Source organism: Geotrypetes seraphini, chromosome 11 (genome assembly GCF_902459505.1).
Source record: "Geotrypetes seraphini chromosome 11, aGeoSer1.1, whole genome shotgun sequence".
NCBI classification, from domain to species: domain Eukaryota; kingdom Metazoa; phylum Chordata; class Amphibia; order Gymnophiona; family Dermophiidae; genus Geotrypetes; species Geotrypetes seraphini.
Window position 1 is genome coordinate 91,584,826 of NC_047094.1, and position 16,564 is coordinate 91,601,389.

The window sequence follows — 16,564 nt, forward strand, 5'->3', positions numbered from 1 at the left end:
AATCACCTGTTTGGTTACTGCGGAGAGATCGAAGGATGTGGAAATTTAAATAATACATTTTTTTAAAAAAATACTGAACTATTCCTATACGATTTAAGAGTCTTTGCAAAAACGTTTAGCCTTCATAGAGGCTGTGTTTGGCCATGCACAAGGGAGTGCTGAAAAGTTCTCAGCCCCACCAAGGAGAGAATGACATGGATAGGGTTCAATCAATGATCTGAAACAATGTCAAAAAACACAGAATTTTGTTTCTGCAGATTGGCACCTAATGAAATAAGATAAAAACTCTTTTCAGCTACCATGGCAAAATAACGCTCAAAATTTAGGAAGTGGGTTGGTCAGGCTGAGAACTTTTCAGCACTCCTTCATAGAAGAATCAGAAAGTTGAATGAAACAAGTCCCTCTTGGGTAAAATTTCTAGTGCTTCAAGGTTACAGTGGAAACGATTGCATGGCACTGATTTTCACTTATCTGGCTGCCTAGTAGCACCTAAGTTTCCACTAATTATTTAAGAATTTCACTTTCAAGCAAACAAACTACTACAAAATTTCAGCAGATAAAAGAAATTTATCAGATTATCCCATGAACAGGTAATAGTTATTTTCACACTATTGATCTTTGTAGAATATAAAAATACACCCAGTTTGCTTTTGGTTTCTTTGGAAGTGCTACTCAGTGTGGCTGAGGCAGTATTAGGGGGAAGGAGAAGAGAACATAAAGGGGACTGTTGACCTTATAGTAGGATCAGTTCAAATTAAGTCTGACTGCAGATGGCTCAGACAGATGCAGCACATTCCCCCCAAACCTTCAGGTAATCTTTATCAGCTATTTTGGCTAATTACCTTAGGACCTAATTTATTAAAATGCACTGATGCATTAGCACACACTAAAGGGGACAAAAAAAAAATCCCATATATGGCGCTCAAAAATGGGTGCCATGAAAGATAGACACTGTGTGCAATTCTGTAAAGGGTGCATGCCCTATATAGAGCCACGCTTAGTGCCAGTTCCCATGCCCAGACTTATGTCTGCGGCCACCCCAGTTGGGCACGCTGATCCATATTCTATAAGTACGTGTGCAACTTTTCGGGACACAAGTAACACACCCACGCCTCTCCCATGGCCATGCCCTCTTTTGAGATATACACTATGGGAGATAGGGGCACCCTGCCTGATAGAACAGTGTACAGATTTTATTGGATGTCAATTAATAACTGGTCATTAGCACCCAATTATTGATGGCTAAGAGCTTAGTAATCAATTAATTTGCATGCAGATCTTGAGAGTGCATCCAAATGTGGGCACACAAATCTAGGCACCATATATAGAATCGTGGGGGGGAGGGGGGTGTAAGAGGGAATTCTATAAATAGCATTTAAAAATGGGCATTGAAAAGATAGGACATGAGCGCTATATAGAATAGTACAAATGGAAATTGGGCAGGGGGGTATTTATTATTGGAAAATGTTTTTATGAAATATAAAAGGATGGAAGGGAAGGGGATAAATTTAATTTGATAAGATTAATTGTAGAATTTCAAATGATATATCTATGTTAAACTGTTAATACTAATGTTGATGTACTTGATGTAAGTTATAAAATGAATAAAGAATTATTTAAAAAAATAAATAAATATATCTCAAGGGGAAAAAAAAGAATTCCTGCACCCAAATTCCTGCACCCAAATGTTAAGCACCAGACTTATGCCACTGAAACCTGGTGTAATTGCTGGCACTCAAATTAGATGCACTGACCCAGTACACCCATACCCCTTCAAAGGCCACACTCCCTTTATTAGGTGCCCTGCCTTACAGAATAGCACGCCATCAGGTGTGTGTGCAGATTTCATTGGGGACCAATTAACATTTATAATTGGTTCTTACGGCAGCACCAAATTATTGATGGTTAGTTAATTAATACATGCAAATCTGGGTGCCATATATAAAATCTAGGGATAAATGTTGAATGCAAATGCACGCAAGAAGATCATTGATATTTAAATAGTTAACAAGATCCATGGTAATGCCTGCCAGTTGTCTCAGACTCCTATCCTCTGCAAATCTCCTACAGATTTCCGCTCCCAGCATGCTAGATATTCCCTCTATGCCAGGGGTGGCAAATGTCAGTCCTCGAAGGCCGCAAGCCAGTCGGGTTTTCAGGATTTCCGCAATGAATATGCATGAGATCTATTTGCATGCACTGCTGTCATTGTATGCTAATAGATCTCATGCATATTCTTTGAGGAAATCCTGAAAACCCGACTGGATTGCGGCTCTCGAGGACCGACATTTCACACCCATGCTCTATACCTATCCACACTAATCCTGCAATTTCTCTCAAGAGAAGCCCTGCCCTACCTCTTTGTCCATGCACCCCAGCACTTCAAAAAAGAGGTCCCACATGTGAACCCACTAATCACCTAACTCCTCTTTATCTGACAATCTCACATATTTGGACAAGGAAGGTCTAAGGAGGATGCAAGGTCATATGCAGAGGCTCATTATGGAGCCTCATTTGAATAAATATTTGCATAAGTTAATAGTTGAAAAGTGTGCAAACAACAAAATACTCATACATAAGGGCTAGCCTTGATGGGAGGGGGAGGTGCAATGCCCAGTAATTACTGATCCACATGTGACAAAATCCAAAAAGGTGCTGAGGCTTTCTTTTGCTCCACAAGTGCTTGTAAAGTGTTTTCAGAATTAATGTCAGCATTTAACCTGCATTAACCAAAAGAACAACTTAGTAAATGGGCTCTTAGTATCAGATATTAGCATACTGGTTCTTAAAATTTTACAGCAGCAGTCTCAGTTGTTATTCATATCCCAGCATGCTGTAAGCTCAGCCTAAGCTTTATAGTTCTGTAATTTTATGCACATTGCATGACACTGGCTGGTTCTCACTGGGGTTTTCCAGGCAGGAAGGCTATTAACTTAATATAGACTAGCTAGAGATTCTATCTGATGAGCTAAAGGTTTATTTGAAAAGGCATGGAGGCATCCACTTAGGAAACCTAAGGTGTCTCTTCCCACTGTGCTCTGCTCACAGTAGCAATGCCAAAATCTAAGGACAAAGCTAGCAGTAGTGTAAACACTTTCAACCATACAATTGCTTTCCTGGGTATAATTGCTAGCTAGCTAGGTGGGTGAGGAAGGAGGATAAGCTGCATTCCTCTGGTCCTCTCTAAAAATGCACAAGGTTAAGCAACATAAAGCAGGCTGAGCCACAGCTGCTCTACAGCTCTGCTGAGAGGCTGATTGCTTCTCAACAGGTGAAGACTGAGCCACATTCCCCTTCCTTTCACAGGACTACCCCCTTCCTCCCTCAAGCCTGCATTAGCCCTTCGGGGCAGGAAAGCTAAGTCTGAATTTCACATCTATTGAAAATTCTTCAATGCCCAGCCTCTGTGAGATCTTCTTAGAAAGATGGTTACATCATGATACACAATAAAATACAAATGGGCTTCTTCTCTGGACCAGAACCATTATCTCTCCTTCCCCTTTAAGATTCCACCTAGCCTGTTCCGATTCTGTGAGCCTGAATAATATCTTCAAGCTCAAAAAGGGGAAGGGGCTTCACAGGGCTTCCTCCAGCTTTCTTTGTCTGATGGTAATTGGTACCTTCACCCACACCAAGATCTTTACCAACTCTTCACATTTTTCTGCATAGGAGAATCTCTGGCCTTGGACCCGGGAGAGCAGTGACGTCATCCTGCCCGACCTTGAGCCGATGGTGCTTTGCTGATGAGACAGACAGCTACGCCTGTCTTAAAATCAAAGAAGGCCACGAATCAATTTGCTCCTATGCAATATTATCTTCCTTGCAATAGAGGGGTCAAGCATGAATACAAATACATGAGCGCCACCACAGCGAATGGGTCTAAAGCAGTGGTCTCAAACTCATGGCCCGGGGGCCACATGCGGCCCGCCAGGTACTATTTTGAGGCCCTAATCACAAAAGTAAAATAAAACAGTTTCTTGATCATATGTCTCTTTAGCTATAAATGACAATATTATTATTAAGACTTAGCCAAAAGGAAAGACTTATAAACTATAAAGAGCTTTTACCTCATGCAAAACTGTCATTTCTTTAATATGACATTAACTATTTTTTCTGAGGCCCTCCAAGTACCGACAAATCCAAAATGTGGCCCTGCAAAGGATTTGAGTTTGAGACCACTGGTCTAAAGGGAGAGACACTACCTGCCTTCGACCAGCTCCCTTGCTGAGCCGCTGCAAAGTTCTTGGGTCCGTTTGGAAATGCATCTTAAAAGTGGAGCAGGATTTTTGCTGCTATTTTTTGAACTTTTAATCTGTACAATCAGAAGGAAGGACCTCTCGGTTTTCTTGTTATGAATCTCCCCCTCCCCCCCCAGACCTTCTTGTACTATTCACAAGTACAGCCGAAGAATCAAAGAAGTTAATAAAGGGTTCTCCAAAGTTTCGGGACGAAACTTCCTGGATTTGAAGATGAAGAAGTTGCGCATGCGGCAAGATGCCTTGCTAGCAAAAGGAGGAGTTTGTATGATCATTTTATTCATCAGTGGTTGCAAAGATGGGTTAAATTTTTTTTTTTTTTTTTAAATCAAGTATATGACGAAGAAGTTTTAATGTTCAAGGTCTTAGAATGAATTTATGGACCGAGTCCCACTTTTCACACAGGCCATAGAACTGCCCCTCCCCCCTCAAGTTTATGAGCTCATCCTTTTATGCCGTTCTAGTGGATCTAAAGATCTCCTCTGGATCCCAGTAATCTTGGGAAAGGAGGGCTAAAAGCAGAGGGAAACCTTTGGATGAAGCAGCAAAGTGGCCAGCCAGGGGGGGAGGGGGGGTTGGTGGTGCTGCCGCAGTCAGCATGCTGAATATTTAATGTCCGGACCAGCAGTTGCACCTGCTGACACAGGCAAAGTGACTGAACAATACATATGCGCTGGAACAAGACTGTCAATTGACTCCGCAGCCAGTCTGTCGTATCAGGCTTTTTTTTTTCCTCTTCTGCCTGCACCCCCTCCCCTCTCTTTATTATTTCAATGCCGGGGGGGCGAAAGGGGAGGGGCTGGGGGGAGGGAGGTGACACTCTGCTGAGAAAGATCCCGACCTGAAATACATACTTCTTTACATTCCACAGCTTGTCAGGTTCATATGGACATATAAGGAAGTATGTTCCTCAAGCAGGAAGTTTGACGCCTTGGGGGTGTCTCTTTCCAGTTTGTGCAAGGTGAGGTGCGTGCAGGAATTCGTGGTCCCCACGACGATCAGTTTCAAGCAGCCTCCCTGTCTCATCTGCAGTATTCTGAGATTACTCGTTCAATAGAGGAAAGAAACCATGCACAGTTTTTATAAGCTCCCGAGGAGTTCGGTTGCACACAAGACAGAATTTAGCAGTTTAAAAAGAGCCTTTATATCGCCACGTGAATCGTGTGTCCTTGTCACTCGACTCCTGAAACTTCTCACTAGATTAAAAAAAAAAAAAAAAGGCACAGACGAAATATTCAGCAAGGTTTTTGTTCTTCATCAGAAGCCACCTGGGCAAGGTAAAATTCAAACTTAGCCAACACAATTTAGGGAATGGCTCTTGCTTTTTAGGGGATCTTCCATCAATCCAAGATTTTGTTTCGGTATATTTCAGATAAGATATTGTGAGTGCTGTATTACTAAAAATAAAAGACGCATGTGACAACTGGAACATTGGCATTATAGTTATGGGTGTCAGGATGGCACAAGCTGTTCCAGTAAAGATAGATATGTCTCCAATCAGTTAAGGTAATCCAGGAGAAGAGAAATAAAAGATCTTACCTGAGGAGTCCGGAGATTCCGCTCTCTGCAGGTGACTGAAAATGAAGCCGCTTTGCAGATAACATTATCCGCAATCAAAGGGTGGGTCTTTTTATTTGTGCTTTTATATATTTTTTAAAAAAATTTGTCCAGTTGAACTTGGCAGCATTTGGAGGGCAGCTGAGTTGTGCGTGCAGACATCTGTAACAGAAGACAAATTAGAACAGGCGAAGATATCTGCAGTATAGGCCAAAGTGCAAATCTGAGATCCCGATTTGTGTGTGTGTGTGTGTGTGTGTGTATGTATGTCTTTGATTCAGTTCTTCCTCCCAGCTCCTCCCCCTCCCATTCATTCCCGCATAGCCCCCTATTATAACCCCCCACTCATTCCCTCAGCCTCCCTGTGCTATAAAGCCCTCCCCCCTCACACAGACACACACGAGATGCCACCGCTGAAAATGATCGCACTCAGTAGAAAAGCCCATCATTGGAAGGACTTAGGGCGTTGAGGAAGCCAAGAGGTCACAGGGGGCAGCAGTGCTCAGCGACCTGTAATGTTATGCTGAGCTTATCCACTCACCTGCCTCATTCGGCTGATACTCCCATCCCAAGCTTTCCAGATCGATACCAATTTACAGGCGTGGGTGGAATGACTGCCTCAATTGCTAATTTTTCTCAGCAGTCTAATGAACCCTTTAAAGTAAAGTTAGGACTCCTTTTACGAAGCCACGCCAGCCGTTTTAGCGCACATACCGGATTAGCGCGCGCTATAGCGTGCACTAGCTGAAAATCTACCGCCTGCTCAAAAGGAGGCGGTAGCGGCCAGCGCATGCGGCAATTTAGCGCGCACTATTCCGCGCGGTTAAGGCCCTTAGTAAGAAGTGAACTAAGCACTGAAATACTCAGCTACCTCGATGTGTTTTTACTGTATTATTACACCCCCCATCCACTTCTTATTGTCGACCCATATATGAAAAGGAGATGCTTGACTTGAGTGCCCAGTCTTGGAATGACTTCACATGTGCACTAACATTTCTCTGATCTAGTCCAGTCTGCCGTGCAATGTCATTAGGAGACAGCGAGCACTGGGTGGCCTTTCAAGAGAGCCAGATCTTGGAAATCAGAGCACCAAAATTTGATTGCAGGTTTTTGCATGGCTAAGACATGCCATGAGCTGGATTATTTTAAGTGTTTAAAAATTCTTAGAAGGTTAAGTGGGGTTTTACAGTTTCTCCTTTGACTGATTTGCTAAAGTTCAAATTCCATTAAAAGTAGGCCCGATGTGCACTGGGGATTATTTCTTAGTGCAACCTGTCTGTAATTAAATCAGGGCTCTTCCTGTACTGTACCAAAGTCACCCCTAACAAAGCAAGGGGTGTTAAAGAAAACTGAGAGGTACTTTGAATTTCATGATACAACCTCCCTCTCCCAAAGGTTCCATTCACTTTTTAATATAAAGATAAGAATTGTCTGTGGTTATGATGATGATATTAAAGAACGCACAGGCGAAACCCCTTTGCTGTTTTTAAAAATGCCCCTAATACACTTCAAAGCATCGGAATGGACGGAAGGTGTAGAACGGTGTCTCCTTTTAAATTCGGAACAAAAGAATGGGAGCTGCACGCCCTGTTTACTGTTTCCCTCTATTTAATGAGAACTAAAGGGGTGTACAGCCCCCAACTTTCTTCTGTCTGCGCCTGACATGATTTAGCTGCCTATCTCGTCCCTTTTTTCTCCACCGGGAAAATATTGCCTGATAATGTGGAAAATGAAAAGGTAAGAGAGAATCTGACATTTTCAGCATCAACTGAGAGCAGAGGAGGAATGAAGGAAGCCCGGAGCTCATCTCACATGGAGGAAGCTGCGGAAGGTGAGGGTGGGCAGGGTCTGCGCACTCCTGCCCCCCCCCCTCCTCCCCAACGGGAGTCTCCGCTGCTGCAGGCTGCTGCATTTCTGCTGGAGAGAGATCAGAGAAAGAAGGCGAGCAACCTTTCTCGTCATCGGGGGGGGGGGGGGGGGGGGAAGTTGAAAAGGCAATAGAAGTTTGCATTAGTTCCAGAAGGACACAGCCCCCTTCAGTTTTAAAGAAGCCCATTCCATGGGATCGGGATATAATGTAGTCGGGGGGGGGGGGGGAGGGGAACCAATTGCCTCTAATAAAAAGTCAGTTCACAAATTACTACTGCAACCTAAGTTGTCTGCTCATTACAGCATTTCCTGTAGTAGGAGCAAAAGAAATGACCGAGTAAAGCCCTACATGTGAAATATGTAAATCCAGTTCTGCACAGTATTGTCTGAATTTGTAATCTATAGGTTCACATGCAGACAAATGTAATCCCTAGCACTAGGCGGTCATGTGATGCAATAGCTCTCTCTCTTTATATATATATGAAACAAAACCCCAGTTATAGTTAGAAATGTAAACTTTGCATTTTCATACTTTATTTGTGTAACTTTTCTAAAGAAACTATATATACATATATGCAGAATAGTTGCATCCACCACGACTTCCTCATGCTCCATTTCATTAGGTCAGTACCTCAGGCAACTTAGGCTGCATGTCCAGTACCACTATACCTCACAGTCACTGATCACATCCTTCTATACACGAGCAGATCATTAGGACCAGTGTCCCCCCTCCCCCCCCCCCCAATCATTCCAGGGTTCTTGCTTTCTCTGCAGGGTTTTGCTCTGTAATGCAGACATGCGACAGGACACGGAAAGCATTCTATCCCAGCCAGATATTATTAAGACACAGATAATCAGACATCTCTATTCGACCGGACTAAGTGATCGGGTAAGTTTGGCAGTGGTCCTGCACTAGCCTAAAGCCAGCACATGCGGTTCGAGAGGCAAAAAGGATAAGAGAGAGCTAAGCGAGAAAAGACCTACCCAGTTAGAAGATTCTGCTGCAGCAGTGGAGTCACCAGAGCACTAGCTGAAAGCTGAATCAGCTTTCGAGAGTTAGGGATGCACAGAGGAGGGTCACAGAATCACAAGGTAGCAATGCGCTTCGTGCTGCAGCCGTCAGCCGTCTCCCAGAGCCAATCTCTAATGCAGGAAGGGAAGAAGAGAGCAGGGCCCATTGATGGCATTAGTCCTCACTTTGAGAGAAAGGGGAGAGAGGAAGAGAGCACTCCGGCTAGTGCACACACTCCCTCAGAACCACAACTCACTGTATCTTCTGCTGCATCGCAGGCTTAGCATGAGGAGAAAGGATGGGAGTGTCTGAGAGCATGCAGCTGAGAGGGAGAGGGGGGGGGGAGAGATCGTTGAAGAGCACCGGCAAGGACAGAGGGCAACGCACAAGTTAAGGAGAAGTGGACTTTCTTTCCTTGGGCTTTCACGCACCTTGATGCCAAACGAATGATCACCCTATCCCCTTATCTGACGTAGGGCTGGGTTTATCGAAGTCTCTCCTTGGGCTGGATCAGCTGGAGACAGAGGTCAGGGTGCATCACCGAGCAATGAAAGAAGCAGAAACCAGTCACCTCCAAGGACATCACCCACCAAAGCAGCCCAACCAGCAGAAAATATGGGAGGGGGCTTCCCAGAGTCAGCCAGAAGGAAGGGGGGGGTTAGAGTGGGGGGGGGGAGAGCCCTTTAGTCAGGAAGTGAGTCCACCTTTCTAGTGCTTATATACACGGTTAAGCATCTGAAACACGTATCCCACGTGCAAGTGGCTCCTATTCATGCCATCCCTTCCCTGACCTTATTTAGTAAACCTGGCAATAAATAGCCTGCCAGCTTCAGACAGCCGAGCAGGGCAATTCAGAGCTCAATCGCTTCTCTCAGCTATTGACTACTTGTCCTGCAGAGTCCTAACTTGGCCTTTTCCCCTCCCTCCCTCTCCCTCCTAACCCCCTCCCACGGTCCCCCTCCCCTGCTATTTTTAGCTAAGCCACATACAGAGGTGTCTCATTCTATCCCACTCTCTCTCTGTCCCAGATTTCACCATGTTGCTACTATGTATGGTAAACCCTGAAGACTGGGGAAAAGATTTTGATAGAAACTGGACTGACCTGGGAGGGTATCAAGGCTACTTCTTTGATTGACAGAAAAAACAACAACCCTCTAATCTTTGCCCCACCCCACTTCTGATTTCTGATGTAATATCTAGACTTATTCTTTTTTTATTTGCATACATTTTTCATGTAATACACATCTGGAGAGCACAATTCCACCTGCTTTTAAAAGGCAATTTATATGCACCTTTATAGAATTACCTCAGTAGGCGTACACATTTACATATGCTCCAAGACATGCATATTATTGATTTATTTATTGGGATTTATTAATCGCCTTTATGAAGAGATTCACCCAAGGTGGTGTACAGCAAATACAATTCAACATAAAACTAACAATTTTGTTAACAGCATAACAGCAGTAAAAGGATCAAATGTAAACATAAATACAATGAATGAAGTCAATTTAAAATTAACAAACTGAAACTTGATAATAGGACTATTATGAAACAGTTTAAGAAATGTACTTATTAACAGCACTGAAGTGCAAATAAGAGAGACGTGAGGGGTGGTGGTGGCATTTTCAATATGATGTCCAAATCCAAGTTTGAACATTTTGCGGAACACGCATAAGTGTAAGCCCAAGAGCTCGTCTCGACGGGCAAAATTTAATACAGGGCTGGAAGGCCCGCAGTAGCCCATCGGGACTAGGCAGGTAGGTTAGGTTAGGAAAAGTTAGAGGAAGGGGAAGAGGGGATCTCTTTCCCGCCTTGACCAATCAGGAAGTTTGGTTGGTCAGGGTCTGGAAGGTTCTAGTGGGGGGGAGGGGGGTATTTAAGCCGGGAGGTCAGGGTTCGTGACTTCCGGAAGGTGGCTTTCCCTCCCTCCCTCCCTTCCGTGGGTGGTTCAGTTGGCGCTGAAGCTTGGAGATGTCGCAGTGGCGGTGTCTCGAGCTACCAAGCATTTTTGGGGGGTGGGCTCATCCAGTGATGAGTGGTAAGAGGACGTGAGCTCGGGGGAGTGAGCATCAGGAATGGTAATGTTAAGGGGCATGGAGGTCATGCTACCCCCAGGTCCTAGCTGAGGATGGCGGGGAAAATTGGGGAATTAAAAGGTTAAAAGAATGTTTGATGGTAATTCGGATTGTTATGAGGTTGTTTAATTGTTATGTTGTCATTCCAATAAACAGGGCTGCGACCTATAAATATTTTCCACTAATTCTGTGTCTAGTATTCTGTGAAGATGGGATGGGAGAAATGAGGGGGGAGGGGGGGAGAGGGAGTAGTGTGGACAGGCGAGGGCCTTTCCGGCTCCAGATATTAAAATCCAATAGCAAGCATTACCATTTTCAAAGCAGAAAGACATCTGTCTTATTGTTTCGAAAATGGCCTTTTCTCAGATGTGCTTGTCCTTAGTGCATCTATCTTTATGAACTATTTTGGAAAATGAAACCTCCAAAAGAAAACACACAAAACAAACCACTGGGATGTAGGAAGGGCCATCATTTTTAGTAGACTGGCCATGCAGACATCTCAGCAGAGCAGTGAAGCACCGTAGATGCCACTGCAGTGAGCTTCACATAAAAAGGCCCAGGTATACATCTTCACCATAACCCCTCATACTAGTGTAAGTAAGCCAGAAAAAATATGTGCATATTTTATAAAGCACATGCAGAAGCCCCAATCCTACCCTTACTCCTGCTTATTTTCCAGCCATTGCTCCTGCTTAGCTGAAGTGCTTTTTTCAAGTTTTTCTCATTACAGACAAGGTATTTATCCATATTCATGTTCAATTTCTCATACCATCGACTGAATACTGACTTGGACTCCTGAGGAAGGCTTTGATAAGCCGAAACACGGACCGAGTTGGGTCCGCATCTCATCCCATGTCAGTCACTCCATGAAGTGTTTTTTCTGATTTTATCTCATTTTAAATAAATACCTCGTCACAATCATTGGAATCCACAGTCTTTTGCTCTTTTTTTATTTTCCAACCCTGGCAATGATCTATTTATTATATATTATGTAAAAATATAGGAGCTATTCCCCCCTAATTCAAAAACATTTCTCACTAATATTTTCAACTAGCACACAAATTTGTGTGCACCACTTATAAAATAAAGTCAGGTGTGTGTGTGTGTGTGTGTGTAACAATGAATTAATTAGCTGCTGACAACCAATTACTGGCTATAATTGGTACTAACTGGTAGTCTATAAATTGCACATGCTCAGATTCTAGAGCATGCAACTTTCAGAGGAGCATGGATCTGGGAGGGGCATGGGCTGATTGGAAGTGTGTCAGTTACACATGTGGGCTATGGCATACAGTACTAGCATTTTATTTATTATTTACTTTAAAATATATATATCTAGATAGTTTACAAAAATAAAGCATGCATAGTAAAATAAAACAATGCAATAAAGCAAACGGTGCCTGTACTGTTTTCTTCCTCAAAGTCCCTTCAACGCCTCGTAGAGATGCTATTACAAATAACTGGAGTCTCTAAAAGTCTTTTAAATCCCACTCTGTCAGCACACATCCTCAAGTGGCCCAGCAATGAGTTTGACAATTTAACCCCTGCACAACAATTGCAGTTGTGCTAGTCTCTGCATATCGTGGGCTAACATTGCTCTTCAAAAGTGTAACATTTTCTAATCTCAAAGAGCCTGATTCACTAACCTGCTCGATCGTGACCACTCCGTGTCCGATCTGGGCAGGGCCGATCGATTCAGGAAGGAAGAATATTAAAATGGGAGTGATCGGAAGCACGCTCCCATCTGCCAACACGGATCGCTAGGTAGCGATCCTGAAGCATGCGCAGACCATCTACTTTGCCTGTAGATGGTCTGCGCATGTGCTTGCTGTCTGTTGTTGTTGTTTTTTTACTTGCCCCGACTCACCTGCTCTCTGCCGTCCTTCCCTGCAGTGTGAGCCTGTGGTTTTAACCCATGGGTTTAAAGCGGGTTAAAATCACAGGCTCGCGCTGCAGGGAAGGGTGGCTGAGCAGGAGAGTATAGGGGCGGCATGAAGGAAGGAGAAGGCAGAGTCAGGGCATGAAGGAAGAGTCAGGGCTGAGCAGGGCGGCATGAAAGAAGGAGAGTCGGGGCTGAGCAGGGCAGGCGAGTTGTGGCTGAAGAGGGCAGGAGAGTCATGGCAGAAAGGCAGGAGAAGTCGGCAGAGAGCAGGAAAGGTCGTGAGCGACTGGTCCCCACCAGTCGCTTCTTTTTGGATCGGCCAGCCCAGTTGCTTACCCTCATTTGCTAGGCTAATAAACAGCCACCCCCTTCTTGAAGTATATTGGAATGGTATGGTACAGTGGCATGTGATGAGGACTTTCAGGGGATTCCATGAATGCCCAGTTCTATAGCCCTGCTTTTTTTGATGTTGTTGTTGTTTACTTTTTGCTTGATGCATTAAACAAAAAGTACCCCCCCCCAAAAAAAAAAAAAAGCAGGGCTCTTGAGCTGGGAATTCTGCAAACCCCCTGAAGGCCCTGACAGTACTGATCTGAATTTGATTGGCTGATCAGCATTTGCTTGTTCCCTGCTCGACCAATCAAATTCAGACCAATTCCCTCAGAGCCTTTAGGGGGCAGACTCTGACTGCACACCACTGGTTTGGTATAGTGTTTGATGTAGACTTATCAACACTTCATATTGTATTCTAGACATCACAGGCAACCAATGTAACTGTCGCAGCAATGATGTAATGTGCCCATATCTAGGTGTTTGCACCTAAAGTTAGGCATATGAATAAGGGCTTATATTAGTATTCTATAATGGCAGTTGTATGCACAACTGCCGTTATAGACTTCATGCTTAGAGTGCATCATCCCAGCACCTTTAGGCAATCTATACAGAATTACCCCCTTTGGGTTCAAATCCCACTGCAGCTCCTTGTGACCCTGGGCAGGTCACTTAACCCTTCATTGCCCTAGGTACAGAACTTAGATTGTGAGCCCACTAGGGACAGAAGAAAGTACCTGCATACAGTATAAATAACTGCTTCAATTTATCCACAGAAAGGCGTTGTCTCAAGTCCATGACCCTGTGTGTCTCTGCCTATTTTGTATGGACATATACCGCTAGGCAATTTTGTCACAGCCCACTTTAGTACATAAAACACTGTAATGCATACTCAAATCACTTACCAAATTATTTGTTTTATCATTTGGCCATCCCATGCTGGGAAGATGCACAGCTTGAGGACTAAACCTGAAAAAGCAGGCACTGGCTTTCAAAATGAAATCCCTCCACATATTTTTACCAGCCTGCTCAGATTCTGCCTCTCTTCCCACTGGAGAAGAGTTTTGAACAGAGTTTTCAAAGGGATTTTTCTGAATGTGTAATCCACTTTTACTCATAAGAACAAAAGAATAGCCGTACTAGGTCAGAGCAATGGTCCATCAAGCCCAGTAGCCCATTCTCACGGTGGCAAATCCAGGTCACTAGTACCTGGCCAAAACTCAAGGTGTAACAATATTTCATGCTACTAATACAGGGCAAGTAGTGGTTTCCCCCATATCTTTCTCAATAACAGACTATGAACTTTTCCTTCAGGAACTTGTCCAAATCTTTCTTAAAACCAGCTACGCCATTCACTCTTACCACATCCTCTGGCAACGCAGTCCAGAGCTTAACTATTCTCTGAGTGAAAAAAAATTCTTCCTATTGGTTTTAAAAGTGTTTCCCTGTAACTTCATCGAGTGTCTCCTAGTCTTTGTAATTTTTGATGGAGTGAAAAATCGATCCACTTGTACCCGTTCTCCACTCAGGATTTTGTAGACTTCAATCATATCTCCCCTTAGCCGTCTCTATTCCAAACTGAAGGGCCCTCACCATTTTAGTCTTTCCTCATACGAGAGGAGTTCCATCCCCTTTACCACCTTGGTCGTTCTTCTTTGAATCTTTTCTAGCGCCACTATATCTTGAGATAAGGAGAGCAGAATTGAACGCAATACTCCAGATGAGGTCGCACCATGAAGCCCCAAAGATTATGATCCATTATTATTAACATACTATTCTAATCATGAAATAATTAAGGTACACTACTATCATAACACTGTGTGCAGTATTAAAGAATAATTCAGACAGCCAATAACCCTACCTGAGAAAAGGCAGCATTCTAAATATTACACCAGGCTGTAAAGCAAAATGCATACAGTATTCTATTGGGAAAAGAGAGAGTAAGCTAACATTGGGTTTTACTAAACCATGGAAAGGCTTCTTACCACGGGCCAGCAAAGGAATTGAATGAGTGTTGGAACATTTACCTTGCCAGCCCACATTAAGAAGCTCTTCCGTGGTTTAGTGAAGAGAGCCCTAAACTACTAAAGCTTAATACTATATTAAGAATCCCTCAACTTATTCATACGTAGAAAACACAGAGCATCACCCAAAAAGGAACAAAGACCACAAATTAGAAATGTGCAGATAAAAATTGAACTGGAAATCTCAAGATGCCAAACTGCATGCAATGCAAAAAAAAAGAAAGAAATTTTTGTACCATCAGGACGTGCTTAAAAGCAGCTTTATTTAATCAGAATTTTTTTTTAACTTAAATGGCCATAATCCCCCTCTTTTACTAAGGATTCCTTTTACTAAGCTGTGAGAGCGGGCTTAGCATGCGCAGAATTGCTGCACATACTAGACGCTAATGCCAGCATTGAGCTGGCGTTAGTTCTAGCTGCATAGCGCAGGTTTAGCATGCGCTAAAATTCTGCGTGTGCTAAAACGCTATCGCAGCTTAGTATAAGGAGCCCTAAGGCACGCTAGCCGACTTAGCACATGTTAAATATTAGTGCACGCTAAACGCTAATGTGTCCATAGACTATACTGGACATGTTAGCATTTAACGCGCGCCAAATCGGCTAGCGTGCCTTAGTAAAAGGACCCCGCTATGCAACACTCTGGTTATCATTAATAATAGAAAAAATATGTTTATTTTTAATATGATTGCTTTGTTCTGTCTGTTTTGTTTTGATAGATATAAAGGATCATTTTAAAGTGAAAAAAACATCTAAAAAATTGCACAAAGTGGCAGGTGGACTTTTTTTCCCCAGCTAAACGTCAAATTCGCTATTTTCAAAACCGTTTTAACCAGTTTTCTAAGCAGTTAGTAAGCAGTGAGAAGGACGTTCAAAATCCCAATGACAAAAACATCCATTTTCAAAACTGCTAGACATCCAAATTTTATTTTCAAAAATGGCCTATTCAGAATGTCTTTGGTCATCGGGATGTCCAACCTTAGGTTGCCTAACTTTTTTGGCCATTCTTTTTTTCAAACACAAAAACATCCAAGTTCAAAACATCCAAATCTCCAGATGGTTTGGATTTGGATGTTTTCTTTTTGTCATTGGGATTTTAAACGTCATTGGGATTTTGGGAAGGACCTGCATTGAAATGGACTGGCCACACAGACATGCCCACCGAGCAGTGGGGCATCCTAGAGGGCACTGCCAGAAGTTCATCTCACCATAACCCTCTTCTGATCTATAGTAAACCCTTCAAAACTCCCTCAAAACCTACCTTATCCGCCTGTCTACCACCCCACTAGCCCTTATGGTTGCAGGTGGCACATATATGACAGTAATAACAATAATCAGAATGAATGCTCCTTATAGTAATATCCAAACAAAAATGCAATCAAGAACACATCAATATGAGAAGAAGCAGCAAACATATGACAGTATCACACTTTCCACCACTAGGTTACTTAAGACACCTGTGTGATGCTCTAGTAGGATTTCCCATACCAGATGCTGCTCTAGTGACAGATATGTACTGTTTCATTCAGATTTTTTTTAAGGATGGGAGGGGGTTAGTG

The 16,564-nt window shown here is 43.2% G+C and overlaps 1 long non-coding RNA gene across 2 annotated transcripts; it reads right to left on the minus strand.

The window, feature by feature from the left end:
* Positions 1-2,299: 2,299 nt before the first annotated feature.
* On the minus strand, positions 2,300-9,286 carry LOC117369021. Of its 2 annotated transcripts, XR_004541065.1 has the most exons (4): positions 9,126-9,286; positions 8,667-8,825; positions 5,796-5,975; positions 2,300-2,720 (listed from the first exon to the last, which is right to left on the minus strand). It is a non-coding gene; the product is annotated as an uncharacterized LOC117369021 (long non-coding RNA). The 2 variants fall into 2 exon arrangements; XR_004541064.1 differs by having other exon boundaries at positions 8,667-9,286.
* Between the last annotated feature and the right edge of the window lie 7,278 nt (positions 9,287-16,564).